Source organism: Phodopus roborovskii, unplaced genomic scaffold (assembly GCF_943737965.1).
Source record: "Phodopus roborovskii unplaced genomic scaffold, PHOROB, whole genome shotgun sequence".
NCBI classification, from domain to species: Eukaryota; Metazoa; Chordata; class Mammalia; order Rodentia; family Cricetidae; genus Phodopus; species Phodopus roborovskii.
In genome coordinates, this window is record NW_026126418.1 from 13,078,908 (window position 1) to 13,097,164 (window position 18,257).

At 45.1% G+C, this 18,257-nt stretch overlaps 1 pseudogene; it reads left to right on the forward strand.

Annotated features, from left to right (window-relative positions):
• The first annotated feature begins 1,965 nt into the window (after positions 1-1,965).
• On the forward strand, positions 1,966-5,155 carry LOC127221810 (glutamine synthetase-like; annotated as a pseudogene).
• Positions 5,156-18,257: the final 13,102 nt, after the last annotated feature.

Genomic DNA, 18,257 nt, shown 5'->3' on the forward strand with positions numbered 1-18,257 from the left:
TGCCCTCCCTACCCCTCTCTTTCCCTCTTTACTTTCTCTCTCCTTCTTTATCTACCTCTTTCATCCATCTTTCTTAGCCTTCTGTCCCTTTCATGTATCTAGATAACTCTCTCTATGCCTTTCCCATTTATCTTTCTTATTGTAAAAGCAAAGCTCAGACCTTGCTTCCTGTTTTGGCTAAGCCACTTTTTCCCCATCCCCTAATACCATGCATGAGCTTTGAACCCCACTTTTCTCTTTCCCCAGAGCTGCCTCCTGACTTCCTGGTACTGACATCAACTCTATTCAGTGCCTTTGTTCCTGTTCCAAAGCTAGAATGGTAACTGGCTTGATCTCTCAATCCTGTTCTGTGCGGTTAGCTTACATCTGCAGTGCTCCAGTTGCCTTCAGTCCTACCAAACCTCTGGCTTTTACAGTCTTCCTATCCACCCCCCTGCTCAAGATGCTCCCTGAGTCTTGGGGCATCAATGATATAAATTCACATGTGTGCCTGAGCATTACACTGACAATCATTCTCTGCACTTTGATCAGTTGTGAGTTTCCATGTTACCCACTGCATATGTCTACTGCACAAACACCCTTCTCTGATGAGGTCTGAGAGCTTCATTAACCTAGGTAAACAGTATGTCCTCTTAGCAATAAGTTAATAATACTTTCACCCCCACTGGCAGTGTGGCAGCAAAGCCATGTTCACAGAAGTGTGTATCTGGGACTCCTGATGTCACATTTTGGCAGAACAAAAATCATGAAGTAGGCAGGAAAAAGGGCCAGACTATGCCACCTCAAGTCAGAACCCCATGTTACACTTCCTCCAATGAGATTCCATCTCCTAAAGAATCACGAACATTTCAAAAACCACACCAGTAGATGGGGACCAAGGATTCAGACATGTGAGCCTATTGAAAGGCATTCCAGGAAGATATTGCACTGTGAAAACATAGTGAGCCCTAGATCATATTTTGGCCTACATGTTATGTATGTGTACCACATGTGTGTCTGGTGTCTACAGAGGTTAGAGAGGGCATTAAACTGGAGTTATGTAGGCAGTTATGAGCCACCATGTGAGTCCTGCAAACTGAACCTGGGGCCTCTGCAAGAGCACCAAGTGCTCTTAGTCACTGAGCCCCTAGTCCTCAGCTCCCTGATAACATAGGCGTGGCCCACCAGACCCAGCCCAGAATTGTGTATGTGGCTGAACAATGACAGAAAATGTAGTCCTGGGAAGGCTACACTTCTCTGTCTTACCTGTTTCCTCACCAGTAAGACAGGGAATTAAACTCAATAGGCCCTGGCTTGAACTCAGGTTGTCAGGCTTGGCAGAAAGCGCCCTTATCCACTGAGCCTTCTGACATCCACACATTGTTTTTGATTTGTTTTTTGGTTGTTTTAATAACCAGACTTCCTGGGGTCTCACTGGTGTCATTTTTATATGGTGAAATGTCTCACCATTTACTTCTCCCTGGGGAAAACCAGCCACCTCACTGTCCTGATTTCCTCACTCCTTGAAATAGCTTGAGGGTTTTTCCAAGTCATGTCTCTCCTCTAGACTTAAGTTAAAAAAAAAAAAAAAGAACCTGGGTGCAAGTTACTGGAGCCAAACAGAGAAGTCTGACTTGGTCAACTCCACAGAGATCAATAAAAGCCTCTCAGAGCAAGGCTGTGGAGATGCTCAATTGTAAAGGTCTCATTACACTAACATGAGGGACCTAGACCCCAAGTATGAAGGCCAAGGGTGCCACCCTTGTATCTTAGCACTAGGGAGGTGAAGAGAGGCAGATCCTGGGGCCTTGATGGCCAGCCAGCCTAGCCAGATCAGCAAGCCTCAGGCTAATGAGAGCTGTCTCAAAAACAAGGTGAATGGTCCTAAAGTTGTCCTCTGCCTTCCACACTTACATACACACACACACACACACACACACACACACACACACACACACACACACACCCTCCCAGAGGAAACTTAATATGGACAGTGAAAATTCATTTGGAAAAGTAAAACCCAACAGTCCTCCAGAAGCCACAAATCCCAAAGCTGGTGAGTATCTGTTGCAGCCGGCCACCATAATGGTATCTATTTCCACCAGAGCTTCAAGGCAGAGATCTGTGCTGATGTCTTCAGATGTGAACCTATTTTGTTCATCATCTACTCCAGTCTGGTTTCCCATAAATGAGATACATTTAGGATACAAGGCTATCAATCAGGAAAGACTAAAACACCTTGTACCTATAAAATACATGAAATAATCACTGCTATTATAACCTTAAAAACCCATCAGGGTCTCCAAAGAAAGCATTTTGCACGTAAATATGAATCAACCATCTGCTGTTCTCCCTTAGCTTTTCAATCAGATTACTGCCAAAGACAGACAGCAGAGAAAAGACCATTTTAAGCTTTATCATAACTTTGGGTGTCTTCACCTCACAGTTGCTCAGTTGATATTGCTCAAATACACTTTGTAGAGAAGTGGCTCAGGAGTGCTAAGAGCATTCGCTGCTCTTGCAGAGGATCCAAATTAGGTTCTCAGAACTCACACTGGGTAATGCACAACTACCTGTAACTCCAGCCCCAGGGGATCTAACAACTTCTTATGGCTTACACACACACACACACATACACACACGCACACACAAACACAAACACACACACACACACACACACACACACACACACACACACACATCAATCTTAAACTCAAATACATACCAAAATTGACTGGCTTTAAAAACTCCCTCTCAGGAGTGATGAGCAAAGAGGTCAAGATCATGCTAGGGAAACCCACAGAAACAGCTTACCTGAGCAATTGAAAGCTCAGGGACTCCAGTCTGACAGCTGGGGAACCAGCATAGGACTGAACCAAGTCCCCTGAACATGGGTGTTAGTTTGGGGATCTTGAACAGTCTATGGAGCCTCTGGCAGTGGAACCAGTTTATCCCTAGTTCACAAACGGACTTTGGGAGCCCATTCCCTGTGGAGGGATGCTGTCTCAACCTAGATAGACAGGGGAGGGCCTAGGCCCTGCCCCAAATGATGTGACAGATTTTGATGATTCCTCATGGAAGGCCTCACCCTCCCTGGGGAGTGGATGGGATGGGATAGAGGATTGATGGGGGCATGAGAGGATGGGAGCGAGAGGGAACTGGGATTGGTATGTAAAATAAGATTGTTTCTAATTTAATTAAAAATTTATAAAAATTAAAAAACCCTCTCTCTCATTCTCCAAATGCTAAAAAAGGTCTGGAAATAGGATTTGGATTCTTTAGCAGGAAAGTAGATGAATTTATTGAACTTTAGTTCTGAAGAAGTTGGTGAAATGAACAAGAAAGTAAAGGGTCATTCTCTTGTACAAATATGGGTAACCATCTCTCTCAGCCTTCCTTAGGCTGGCAGTGGGAGGCAGTGGACAGAGGACTTTGTAACTACCCATCTCCACTACTATCGAGCTCTACGCCTTCAGGCCAATGACTCGTCTCTCCAATCCTTAGCTTCTCATCTGGTAAATGGGATTGTATCACTTTAGAGAAGTGTTCTTGAAAATCAATTTAAACATCTATAAAGTACCTGTCCAAGTCCCTGACACATGGGAGACATCTGATACGTGTTCACTATTCTCAGTCTGCCCAGTGCAATCGTGAGAGGAGAAAGGAATAAACACAGCCCAATCCTCACTGGGCTCTTCTGCACCTGTCAGAGTTATTTTCCTCTCAAGTTTTCTTTAAGGAGGGAGATCAGGGATATTAATACCTTATCTGCTTCCCGCTGACAGACACAGCTGAACTGTGTGCAGCAGAGGATCTGAGAGCTGCTGAAGCTGTGCTGAGGAAAACAGGGCCAGCCCTGAAACGCAAAACAGCGTTACACCAATTATCCCTGATCCAAGCTGAGGTGCCTGGGTGCTGTGGGTAATTAGCAGCTGCCCCAGTCTCCGCACTGACATGACTAGTGCTATTTAATGTAATTACATTACAGCAAAATGATGAGTTGTCTCCTGATTGGGAGTTACAGCATAATTGTGACTACACAGAGTATTAACACCCTAATTGCTGGAACCTTCCAAAATCGTTAGCTAAGCAAATGTTTCCCTTGTCTGTGGTCAGCAGAATGACAAAACTAGCATGTTCTAGTGTAACCTCTCACCTCTGCCCTTGTTTTCCTTCATCTATCAGTCCCCTCAAGTCTTTCAAGAGATTCCGCTTTAGCTGGAGGACTGTCTCTCATACTTTCCACCTTCATTCCCTGATAAAGACAGAAAACATATATTATCATTTCATTTACAAGTATTCTAGAGAGCTGGGCCTAAGCTGAGTCAGGATTGCCCACTCCATTTCTAGGTGACTCTGTTAGTTTATTTTCTGTTGCTGTGATAAAGCACCATGAACAAAAGCAGCTTACAGGAGGAAGAGTATATTTGGGCTCAGGAATCCACAAAGATAAGAATCCATTCTAAGATCCCCCTTGTTGGCCTTCCAATGGCTTTCCTGGACCCCAAGGTCTGTATTACTGTGGTGTGGGCACAGACAAAGCCTATGGCAGGGATATCGCGGAAGCTCACTACCATGCCTGCTTGTATGCTGGGGTCAAGATTACAGGAACAAATGCTGAGGTAATGCCAGCCCGGTGGGAATTCCAAAAAGAACCCTGTGAAGGAATCTGCATGGGAGATCAGCTCTGGGTGGCCTATTTCATCTTGCGTAGTGTATGCAAAGACTTTGGGGTGATAGCAACCTTTGATGCCAAGCCCATTCCTGGGAACTGGAATGGTGCAGACTGCCATACCAACTTTAGCACCAAGGCCATGAGGGAGGAGAAAGGTCTGAAGCACATTGAGGAGGCCATTGAGAAACTAAGAAAGTGGCACCTACTGCATTCAAACCTATGATCCCAAGGGGTGGGGGGGAGTGAGGGCCGGACAATGCCCGACATCTGACTGGGTTCCATGAGACCTCCAACATCAATGACTTTTCTGCTGGCTTTGTCAACCACAGTACCAGCATCTGCATTCCCTGGACTGTCTGCCAGGAGAAGAAAGGTTGCTTTGAAGACTGCTGCCCCTCTACCAGTTGTGACCCCTTTGCAATGACAGAAGCCATCATCCACACATGTCTTCTCAACAAGACTGATGGCGATCCCTTCCAATACAAAAGCAAAGTAGACTAGACTTTGAGTGATCTTGAGCCCTTCCCAGTTCATCCCACCCCAACTCTTCCCCATTTCAATTGTCCCTGTTGTAACTCAAAGTATGGAATATCAAGGTTTTTTTTTTTTTTTTTTTTTTTTTTTATTCCTCTTTCCCAGTTAATCTTGCTGTTATTGGTCAGATTGGAGGAGTCAAGTTTTTAATCTCTACATACCTAACCCTCATTTTTTTCTATGTAGCTTTCTAGTTGGGGGGGGTGTAACCACTGCTTCACCTCATCAGGAATGCATGTCCAGTAGACATGGCTGCCACAAATCAGGTTTATTTGTGGAGGACTTTTTCTTCAGGATAGTTGAAAGAGCGGGTCCACTGCTTGGATTGACAATTCCCCTATAGGTAGAGAGCTGTTAGTTCTTTAGGTAAAACCAACTCTCTATTGCAAATAGAAGTTAGGTGAGAAGGAGTTGGAGGTTGTTTCCTTGTACTGTGTTTCCCTTGCATGGGTGGAGTTCATGCCCTCCATGAAGAAAGCTCAGTGTAAAGGAAAGAAAAGTTCTTATTTCTGGGTTCTCCCCCCCATTTATAACACAAAACAGAGTAGTAGTTTTATATTTAAATGTAAAAACAAAAGATATATATATATATATATATATGTATATATACATGTATACACACACACACACACATACATATGGGCTGGGTGGTGGTGGTGCACACCTTTAAACCTACCCCCAGTGGTGCATTTCCTCCAGCAAAGGGTCAACAAACTCTCCAAACAGTACTACCAACAGGGGGCCAAGAATTCCAATGCCTAAGCCTAGGGGAGACAGTTTTTATCCAAACCACCACCTGCTTACACAGCCAACTCAGGCAATCCAGGTCCAAATTTCAATTCTAACACTTTCTAGCCACATGACCTTAGGCAAGCAAATGAACTCGTGTATGTCATGTCCTCCATCTACAAAATGGAATCACAATGAACTGTACTTAAGCTAAATCCTATAAAGCCAGCAGTGGCAGGTGCGTTTAAAGCACCCAGTAAGTATTTGGTGTCATTATAATTATTGTTCTGTCATCTACTAATCTAACTATGTCTTCACAAAAGAAACAGAGGACAAAATCACCAGGTGGAGGATCATCGCACTGCTTCTGAAAAGCCTCAACTACAAACCTGTAGAAAAAAAAAAAAATAGAAAGGAGACATCTTAGGGAGACAGTTTCTGGAAGTCATTATGAAAAAAGAAAAAATAGTGTTCCAAAATCTCACCAGTAGTGTAAAAGTGTTAGTAATGTCAGTTTGAGGCCTTTGGCCATTTTGTAGGATGGACTCATCTCCAAAAATGGAAAACCAGGACATGAGCCATGAAGAAACTCAGCAGGAAGAAAGATGATACAATTTTGAAACTCAAGGATTGGAAAAGTAGTTAAACTACACCAGGGCAAGGCTCCTTTGCAGATGGGACCAATCCAGTGAAATGCTCTTAACTAGCCTTTACTGACTTATGTTTAGGTAAGTGGCTGAAATGGAAAAGTCACAGTTTCCTCTGAAGTTGTCTCAGAGGTGAGTAAATATCAAGATGGGAAGCTGTGTTACTCAGTAGCTTTGTTCCATCACTTTCTCCATCCAACAGCCATTTTTGGTAGCATAATACTCTCCCTCTCCTACTCTCCACACACAAACTCCAACCACTGGCTCTATGTGAAGGTAACTAAGCTTTTGTGATCAGCTAGTCCTAGACTGGGTTCCAGAACCAGACAGGGCCAATGATAACATCCCATCCTCCAGACTAAAATTGATTGGCTCAGATGAGGCCACCTGACTCCTCCCATCACATTTAGCCAACCAGAAAACACCCAGGGATTGAGGACATGGGGTATGAGATCAATCAATACCTTGTCACTGAAGAAACTGCAAGACATAAGACAGTGCCACCAATGGCATGTGGAAAGCAGAAAGGCGAGCATCTGGATGAAAAGATTTGGTGCCTCTTGACAAAACAAAACACCAGCCACAGAAACAGTGGTCCCCACCACTGAAGAAGCTAAGGCAGGAGGATGATAGGACCAAGTCTAACCTAGGTCATATAGCAAGATCCTGTCTCAAACAAAACAGGAAAGGGAGAGAGATTTTCACAGGCACACCATAGCATACTCACCACACACACACACACACACACACACACACACACACACACACACACACCACAAAAATAAAATGTAATTTAAATATCAAAACTTCTTAGCCACTTTACAAAAAAAGAAATGGTGAATTACGGCTACAGTAAAGACACTAGGGACCAGAAGAGTCCCAGGCTTTCTCTACAGTCCCTGATTAGTCACCTAGGTCTCTTCTCTTTAGCTCAGACTTGGCCCATTTATAACATAAAAGGATTGGATGACAAAGCTTTACAGGCCCATTCAAACCAGAAAATTCTAGATTTAAGTTTCACTCTCTCAAAGTCAATTGCTTCTAAGCTATCAAGATTTACTGGTACTTGTCTGTCGAGGATTGTTTTCCAAATTCCTCCCTCCTAGTCTCTTTTATTTCAGACTGGAAACTGACAGACACTGTGCTGGCCTCAGAGCCACTCTCAGCCACTCTTCAATTAAACCAGCACTTCCTGGAAAGCAGCCTTGCAGCCGAGAGAGTTAGCAAGTGTTGCTCGACTACGATGCCATGATAAGACTAATGAAGAACAGTGTGCATGGATGGCTTCTCTAGAGAGGAGTTTAACTGGGGGGTAAGAAGACAGGATGCCAATGAGAAGGTGGTGCAGAGCCTAGCCTGGGGTTCGCACTCACTGATAGTCTTTAGTAAAGACACTTGGAATGTGCTCATACCAATCTGTAGGGAGCAGATGTCACCAGGAGCTTGGGGCTGGGATATGATCCAGGGTTGAAGAACGAGTCAGGAAAAACCTTAGTGACAAATCAGTGGAGCCAGCAGCCCTGTCAGTGCTAAGATGGCATGCCTGCTTCCTGCCTTTGCAACCAGCTCTGCCATGTTTACGATGAGTTGGAAGGGAGGAGAAAGGATGAAGGTGCCAAGCAAGGAGACAGCAGCTGGCCCTCCATGGTAGAAAAGCATGTTTAATCACAGCAGTGTACTTTCTTTTCCCTACCAATGGTGGAGAGAAGTGCCTAATGAAGTTCCTGCTCGGCTGACTGAATTCATAATTTCCAGGTAACAAGCTTGTAAATGTGGCATGTTGTGCACTCACATGTTTACTCAAGCTGCACTGTGGAGACAGACTCCACAGTTAGTTCATCATCTCTACATGAGGACTGAAAGTTACCTAACCAAGGTGAATGAGCATAGTTGTATGAATCCCCCAGGCCAGTATTAACAAATTAAAAGGAAAAAAAATGGCGACCACACAGCAGTGAAGATGAAAACTGTCTAGTGCAGGAAAGAAAGTAGCAAGAGACAAATAAAGCCACTTATGTCCTGGCCCACTGTCCCTGCCATCCCATGTCCAATGTCACACCCCATTCTTGTCCTCCTTACCCTGAGACCTACACTCATAACAAATCACAGACTTTAAAGTTACACTTAATAGGCCCACCCAATGGTGCAGCTCCTACAATCATGGGATCCCAGGGTACCTTGCTTCCTGTCACTTACAAAGGTCAAAGAGAACAGCCGGGAATTGAATCTACTTTATAGATGGGAACTGGATCTACTTCATTCCAAAGGCTGGCAATCTGAGAAAACAATGGATTAACAGCCTAAAAAAATCTATCTCCCATTTCATCTGCAGCTGACCGACTATAAAGGGATAGGCTTAGAGAGGAGCAAGGCAGCCTATCGTTCCAGAGCTCTCTCTCTCTCTCTCTCTCTCTCTCTCTCTCTCTCTCTCTCTCTCTCTCTCTATCTATCTATCTATCTATCTCTTTCTCTCTCTGGGGGTCAGCCATCATTCTGAGACTTGTGATGTCGGTCCCTCTCTGAGTGTCACCTGTCACACTTTCCCTTCACTCTGTGGATGTCTGGACTTGGGCACATCATGAAACGTGGTCAACCTTGTCTGGGGTTGGGAGGGAAGTTAATGCAGAACAAACGAACCATTAGCTGAGCTAGTATAACTTATATATGAAAGAAAGTTCATCTTTATGAGAGTGCCCATCCGTACTAAGATCAAATGTGTTGTTTAGAATTTTTTTTCTTTTTTTTTTTTCCAGAAGTGTTTTTGAAGAGCAGGTAGTCCCTTAGCAGACCTGCACCCTCAGAGCCATGGGTGCCCCCATTTCCAGAGGGCATGGATGCTCATGCTTCAGGCAGTGAGGGAGCCTGGCTGCCAAATTACAGACTAAGGAGTGCTTTACAGTGGTGGGAGGGGGAGAGAGAGGAGAAAGCTAACTAATAGCTTGCAAGCATGTCTTCAAAAGAGTGTGTTAACCAAACAAGCTGCCATCCCCTAATCCCTCCCACTCCTGCCTGAATGTACACTAATTGAAAATTAAGTTTTCAATTTGAAACCATTTTCTAATTCTGTCTCATTCAAGAGCAGTTAGAGCCCCGGTGTTCTGCTGAATTCCCAACGTGCTTTGCCTATACTCCCTCAGGAAGCCAACAAAAGAGGCTTGTCAACACATGGCTGAGAGCAGCAGGTGGGGAGGTGACTTGTGGGTGAGCACCAAAGACAAGAGGCCTGACCCTCCTCAGGGTCCTGCTGACCTGGACTGGACAGGGAATATGCTCTCCTGTCCTCAATCCACCCAGGTCACAAGAGCTGCAACACAGTAAATGGAATTCTCACCATCACCATCCTGTGTCCAATAGCTTAGGACAGCCCCAGGGCAATAAGAAGAACTTCCTGGTGGGCAGCTTAATGATGGAGCCCTGATCCCTATGGCTCACTAGCTCTGGTGAATGACCTACTTAAAAACAGAAGGAAAACATCTTAATGGGCAATAGGAAGTAAGTTTCCTTGGACTCTGATATGTAAAATGGGGGAAGGGTGATTTTATTAATATTTTTCTCATTGCTAGGAACAAATGTCTGAGCAAAGGTAACTTAAAGGAGGAAAACTTTGCTTTGGCTTACAGTTCAAGAAAGGCTACTGTCCATCATGGCAGGGAAGCCACAGCAGCAGGAGTTGAGTGCCTGTGACAGCTGTTGCATCTACTATCAGGAAGGAAGCAGGGATGGAAGCAGAGCTTAATCAGGAAATGGGGCTAAGCCACAGTCTTTAAGGCCATCCCACAATGCCCCTGTTACTCCAGTGAAGCCCCACCTCAGAGGGTTTTACTAACCACCATCTGGGACCAAGTGTTCAAACATGGGGACCTGGGGAGGTGGGGAAATATTTCACATTCAAGCCATAACAGCAATTAAAAAAAAAAAATGGCGTATTTACTTTAGATCATCACTGCTCCAGAACAAAGACGGAATCACATTTTCCACACATTGGTATCATGTACACAATTTTTCCACAATAGGGGCTCTGTTAGTTATTTTTTAATCACTGTGATCAAAGCACATGAGCGAACAATGCAAGAGGAGGGCATATTTTATCTGTTTTCGGAGGCCTCAGCCCATAGTCTTTGGCTCCACCAATTCTGCCCAGTTTGAGGCAGAGACCCAGGACTGTGGACATGGCAGAGTCTACCCAGTCTATTGCAGACAGGAGGGAGGGAGAAAAATAAAGAAGAGGAGGAAAAAAAGCAGGAGGGTCAGGGACAATACACATCTTCCCCCAGACAAACCCCTAGTGACCCCCATCTGGGCCTCATCTCCTAAAATTTTCAGAGTCTCCTAAAACACTGCTCTCATATTCCACACAACTGTGGGGATCCCATACCTAAACCATAATAGGTATTCCTCATTTGGTGTCTAACTTTCTCAGAGAGAGTAAGAGATTTACTTTAGATGCTATTTAAGGGTCCCTTGGTGTCTCCAAAGGCCTCTCTTGAGCATCTGATATTAGAATCATCTTAGGCCTCCTCATTCTTGCCTACTCCTCCAGTTCCCAGCTTCCTTCTCAAGGGTCCCCATTCCTCAGACTTCCGCAGACTTCAGTCCCACTCGCGTTTGTTCTTACCTGTTTTACTTTGTCTTGCGTGCTTAGATTTTCACCCCTCATGAACCTTCAAGGGCCTGGCCCTCACCCACACAGTCACTAGACACAGATTGGGACTGACCACAGAGAGAAGTGTACTGGGAACTAAGGTAAGTTTAAGTGGCCGTTTTCACTTACAAAGCTCTTCCTAAAAAGTTCACAGACCTCGCCCCAATTTTTTTCTTATTAATTCCAGTACCAACCACAGGTTGCTACCAAGTGGTGATTTCAAAATACTCGAGTCTAATTGATGGGTGGGCTACTGGGAGGGGGGAAGAAGGAGGCTGTTTTGGAAGCTTAATTAATGAAGTCTTTCCAAGCATCATCATAAATAAACTATGATAAATGACACAACAACTATCTCTTTCTCAGGATCTGGGACAAACAAGAATCTCGAATGCCTTAATTTAAATGTAGGCCTGAAGATGCAAATTCTGTAATGAATCAGAATTTGAGTGACATAAACTTGAATGAAACTAGAGATGCTGCCATCTCAGTGACAGAAGGAACTGGCTCAGCCTTCCTGAGAAGCTGCCTGGGGCTGGAAGAGTTGGAGGAGGATCAGAGGAACAAAGATTAAGTAAATGCCACTTTAGGAGGCAGGTAGAAAGGTAAAGATCTGAGGAAATCTTAGGCCTTTCTGGACAGGAAAGATGCAAGGAGTGCAAAGGTCAATTCATCTTGCTGGGAAGAGCCAAGGACACCCGCTATGAAAGACATTATTTACCAGTGGAAATCAATGTTCCGTGGTTTGAGTACTTATACAGAATTCAGTTCCACACGGAACTTGGGCAGTTACTTTTGGTCACCTCCCACCCCCCAGATAACTATAGTTCCTTTAGTTCAATTCGGCCTCAACTACTGCGTGACCACAGTGAGTGACCTTGTTTCTCTGACCTCTTGATCTGGATTAACAACAGCCAAAAAAAAAAAAAAAAAGTCCCTCTCTGTATCTTGAGTTTTGACGTTTTGAGGCTTGAGCTAAGAACCTTGTTATTATATATGTACCGATCATACCTGGCACCTAATAGTCATTTGTTAATTGAAGTAGATGGAGGAAGAGAAAGAGAACAGAAATGAAACCAAGGTATAGCCAAACAAGCTGGGATCAGACAGGATGGAAATGTTAGCTGATTCAACTGACTCACTCAGTGTAGATCCTGTTATCAAACATTCTTGGTTCCTATACAATGAACGAACGGAAGGGGGTTCGCTGAGAAGCCAGGTGTGTAAAAGAAGCAAGATGAAGCAGAGCGGCCATGGTCAGGAGAGAGGCACTCCACCTCTCACACCCTGTCAGAGGTGCCAGTGGTAATGAAGGCCAACTGCCTGTGGCAGAGCCTAGATGGCCTTGCCCAGAGACCATTGGTGTGTGTCGAGAAACCTTTGCAGTTTTTAACATTGGAAGACACATGATAGGAACACTGAAACATAATAGCTGTACCAATGGTGGAGAGGCACCGGCTGGGGAGGCAAACCCCTAGACAACTGGAAGTGTCAACAGTCTGAACCTTCACCCAGGGCCTTCTCTCAGGTCAGGGCCCTTGGAGGTTCCTTTTAGAGGCAGGAACCTGGACATAAGCTGCTTCTTGATGCTAAACTTCCAGGAGAGAGCTCTGAGGAAGTGAGGCCAGGGGATGGTGCTCAGCAAGAACTCAATATCAGGTCAAGTTGGACATTAGCCTGCCTACCCACTAGGAAGGAGAAATCGACATCCTGTTTCTCTTACAAGGTGGCTCCCTGTGACCAAGGTGAAAGGTGTGAACTCAGCCATGCTGTGAGCCAGAAGGTCAAGCATCAGGGAACAGCTTCTAGTACAAAGTCCTTGGGGTGTTTGGTGAATGCATGTCAAAACAATCTACCCACATGTAGCATGTTCCTGTAATCTTAGCACTTGAGAAGAAGCAGAGGCAGAGGGATTACAACAAGTACAAGGCCATCCTGGTCTACATCAGTGTGGTAATATGAGCTCCAGGGGAGGACCAGCAGTCCTATGAGGCTTGGGTCACTTGCCCTGAGTCACTAGATGACAGCACCGGGGTTTGAACCCTGGCATAAGGGTTCTCACACCATGTATCTAGCCCCTATACTGCCTTTTGGATATACTACTATAGACAGGGTATGAACACACACATGCATACACACTTAGGAAAACATATACTGAAGTCCTAAACCCCCACTCTGAGGGTGTGATGATGTGTGAAAATCACTCACAATTAGAAAATTTAGATGAGGTCATAGTAGAGTATGAACCCTTGATCAATGTGACTTGCTTGTGACGATATTAAGAAAATGAGAGAAGGTCCTCTATGAAGACAGAAGCTGAGTCTGGGAACTGCCACTATGAGGCAAGGACATGAAAGATGGCCGGTATCTCCCAGGAGACAGGAAGGGGCTAGAGAGGATGTTGCTGGGTTCACATAGAGACTGACTCCACTGATGTCTCAGTTTTACATGACTGGCCTTCAGAAATGGGAGATAATACATTCCTGCTGTTTAAGCAGTCCAGCACATGACACTCCGTTACAGCTATTCGAGTGCTCAGAGGCTAAACTAGTTGAAGAATAAGTACTGCGGGCATGATTAGCAACTTTATGCTGAAAATATTTACTCAATGCATATTGTAGCTATATACAAGTGTTTCGAAATACATGTATGAGGAATTACCTGACCCTTGCATGGATTTTAATATTTATTGCTTAAGCTCTCAGGCTGGGGTCATAATTCTACATCAGTCATTTATTCAGCATCCATGTGACCCTAATCAAGTAACTCGATGTCTCTCTTCTTCAGTTCCTTCATTTATTAGGTTTATTTTTTATATGCATGAATGTTTTGCTTGCACGTATGTGTGTGTGTGGCACATGTGTGTCTGGTGTCTGAGAAAGTCAGAGGGGGGTCAGATGCCCTTGAAATGGGGTTACAGATGGTTGATGCTAAAAAAACAAACCCAGGTCCCTTGCAAGAAGAAAAACTCCCTTTAAGCCACAGCGTCATCTCTGCAGCTCCAGCTTTCTCATTTTTGCAGTGAGAACAATGATGTCTCATCCTCCAAGAGAATTATATAAAAATACATTCTGTGGCTTCTAGAGTGCCTGATACTCAGTAAGCACTGAATGCCTGTTGATCTGATACAGTTAACACTGAATGACTGTTGATCTGATACACAGTTAACACTGAATGACTGTTGATCTGATACACAGTTAACACTGAATGCCTATTGTCATTGCTTCCATTACTGCTTTGAAGTCTGATTGCTGTGGCCCCAGAAACCTGAGCTCACTTCTCAGCTCTGCCCTTACATACTTGTGTACCTCTAAGTCCCCTTCCTTCATCTTCACATGGCTGTGAGCTGAAGGGCTGAGAGACGGGTGACCAATAAGAGTAAGAATACCAATGCCAAATGATATCAATGCTACCTTAGTCTCCGTTGATTTGAGAATTAAAAGCAGGTTGGTAGGAAGCATGTGCCTCCTTGATCTCAAAGACCAAAGTTATCAGATTTTGATGAGAATGGCAGTCATCTGCGGAGACAGTTGATACCGCAGGCTCTTATTCATCTGGTCCAGGATAGGAGTTCACAGCTGATGCTCACACAGTGGGCTCACCATTTATAGGGGCATACAGGAAACACCATGAGGTATCCCACCATGATGAGGCTCACTTCTCAGCCATCAGGACTCGCCCCCTCTGAGATTTAGAAATGATGTGCCCTTGTATGGGGAACAAAAAAGAAAAAAGAAAAAAGAAGAAGGTTTAAATTATACATGTAAATTCTGAGTGTCCATAAGAGTCCATTGGTAGGGCTGAAGAAAATCCCTCATGGGTAGTAATGGATGCCTATTTGTGCCCTGGTGGGGGTGTTCTTAGTGCTCTCCCAAACAGTCTCCTCAGTCTGAATAGCTTAAACAGCTCCCAGTGGCCCATTCCACAACACTGCCAGCTCTAGGGCTGAAGACTAATGTTTGATAAATAGCAATGGTGGAGAGTTGTCACCACCTAGTGGAATAGGAGAGAAAAGCACAGGGATGCCTGCAATAATAACGGTCCGTTGATTCCTGCTCTTAAATCTGAGCAGGGCCAAAGAAACCCAGTGGATTGTGGAACTGTAAAGGACATAGGAGGACTGCATACTCCATTCTCTGGTCTCACAGTTCACCCATGGAGCATAAATCATCTAATTTGTCTCCTGCTTCACTGTCTTTGTCAGACGTTATAATACAGTGTCAGCTTAATGTATGCAGGGTTATGTATTTATATGTCATTGATTTTTTACAACCTACTGGTTAAAACTATCATTGTCACTTTTTCTCAGTAGAATGTAAGTTTGTCCAGGTAGTAGATTGAGGCCTGAAGGGAAACCTGGATCTATTTGCTTCTAAGGCCTGGACGTATTTGTTGCAGGAAACCTCTCTGTCAAGTGTGTGTGGGTGTGCATTGTGAACTTCTGTGTGAATCATATAGGGACAGACAGACACCAAGTCAGGTGACTTCCTCATTCACTCTCCACCATGCTTCTGAGACAAGGTCTCTCACCAAACCTGGAGCACACTGATTGCCTACAGTGGCTGGACTGGACAGCAAGCTCTAGAGATCTGCCTACCTCTACCCCTTCTGGTACTGGGAGTAGAGACATGTCCCCACTGTGCTGGGGATCCCAATGTAGGTCCTCAACCTCAAGGGTCAAGTACTTTTCCACCTAGCCATCTCCCCACCCCACCCTTGATTTTTGTTGTTATTTGCTTGCTTTTGAGACAACTCACTATGTAGCCCAAGCTGGTCTTGAATTTGTGTCAATCCTCCTACCTCAAAATCGTGAGTACTGGAATTACAGGCATATGCCACAACACCCAGCTCTAACCCCTAACTTAAGCAGTATCATGAAGGCAAGTGTAGACCTGCTCATTCCCCCAGAGTGAGGGGTCGGGGAATACAGTTCCTAAAGTGGGGTGTCAGCCCTCCTAACCCCCTGCTCGCCCCCTATCTTCACTGAAATAGCATCAATCTCCGGTTAACTCTTCACTAAGCAGGATGAAAAATCAGGTCCTCCCCCATGTGGATCTCACTGCCTTTGGAGTCAGGACTGCTATGCCAAAAAGCTGTGAACAAGGCAGCATAAAACAGAAAATCATCATCTCTCAGTTCAGGGGAGGGTGCTGGTCTGATACTGGGAGCCAGACTTGATGGGATTCTAATCCTGCCCTCATTGCCCACGAGTTTGTGATTCCAAGTGGATTACTCAACCTCTCCAGGTCATACCTTTCCTACTCGTGGGAAGATTGTGACGTTTAAGAGTTAGAGCAACCATTGGTACATAATAAATGCTTTTAAAATGTTACCAAAGATCATCTGCCTCCAAGCTCTTGGGAAGAATTACATGATGTAATCCTTTTATTTCCTAGCTTCATGGTGGGCTCAATCAATCAAATCTTTATTATTATCGTTATACCACTGTGCATTTACACCAGGCTCATGGCGGGTCGGGTGGTGTGGAAAAAGCCAGTGTTCTTCAAAGCAGCAGCTGAGGTCACACCTAGTGACCCAAGTGGAGGCTCCAGACCAAGCTCCCCAGGGCAACATCCCTGTCCTCCTTCCTCACTCTGACACCTAAGGACCCTTCATCTTCCTGACTTCCAGTCTGTCTCCAAGGTTGCTTCATCCCGCAGAGTCTACTGTGAGCAGAGCCCCTTCGTTTTGACCCTTCCTCTTTGAAGACATGATGCTGATTGCTTCGAGGAAAGTAAAATACAGGCTAGTGAGGTGGTTCCACAGAGAAGTGCAACACTTGCCTCAAAGCCAAGCACTTGCCTCGATCCCCAGGTCCTGTGTGGTAACAACTCCTGAGAGTCATCCTCTGACCTCCCCACATGTGCGCATTAAGATACACAAATAAACAAATAAATAAATAACCTGGGGAAGTGGTCAGTGGACTTAGTCAAGTACTAGTACATTATCCTGGGTACATTTGTGGTCTGTTGCTTTGGGTTCTTGGCTTCTGGGGATGTCCGAAAGTTAGATGCTGTCTTCCTTTCTTTCTTCCCTGAAATTCTATGTATTGGCTGAATCTGGCTTGCCCAAACCCCAAGCCTCCCTACAAACACGGCCTCCTGCATAGGCATCCAGTAGAAGGCTCACATGAGTAACTGACATTTGTTCCCTTGGCCCTGAGAGTGAACAAATGTCAGGGCTGAGAGACAGGGAGGGAAATGCTGTCTCTCACATGCTGGTCCCTGCCTGGACTCTGGACTTACAGCAACATGACAAGATTGAAAGCACAGCCCTGCCAGGCTCTGTGGCTAAAGCTTTGCTGCCTCTGAGCTTTGCCATGGGAGTAGACAGCCGCTACATTTGAATTTATAGGACCTAAAATTACATGAAAGCTAAACGTAGTTCCTTGGTTGCACTGGCCACATTTCAAGTGCTTGACACCTGCATGTGAGTCTTGGCCACCACAGTGGACAAGGCAGATAAAAAGCCCTTCTACCCTGGCACAAGGTTCCGTGGTGGGCATAGGTGTAGACGAAGACAGAGGTACTGGGCAAGGCTGCGAGCACACTGATTAACTGCCTCTCTCAGCGCCTCTAGGAAGGATCTTGCCAATCTTTAGAGTCCTCTGACCTGCTCTGCAAAAGTCTTGCCCAGCTTCGAATTACAACTGTGAAGATGAGAGAGGGTAAGGGAAACGCAGTTTCTCAAGGGCTGCTCCTTGCCCGGACTCTGGACTTACACCAACACTACAGGATTGAAACCACCCTTCTCTTATTCCTCCAGCCAAGGGAGCAGATGCCCAGAGAAGCCGAGCTGGAGAGAGGCTTAGCTGAAGTTACACTGAGCCAATACGGGTAGAGCCAAATTTGAGTCTGGAGCTGACCCAAAACCTGGGCTTCCTCCAACAGGCTAAGCTCACTGAGAGCTCTCATCCACAAAGCAGACAGCTCGCACAGAGGATATTAGAGTGGATCCAGAACTTTTGGGCCCCACCAAAGCTAAGTGGTCTCACTTTTGGTCCTTTCGAGGGACATAAGCTATGAAAGGACATAGCTATAATTACTGGCTTGGA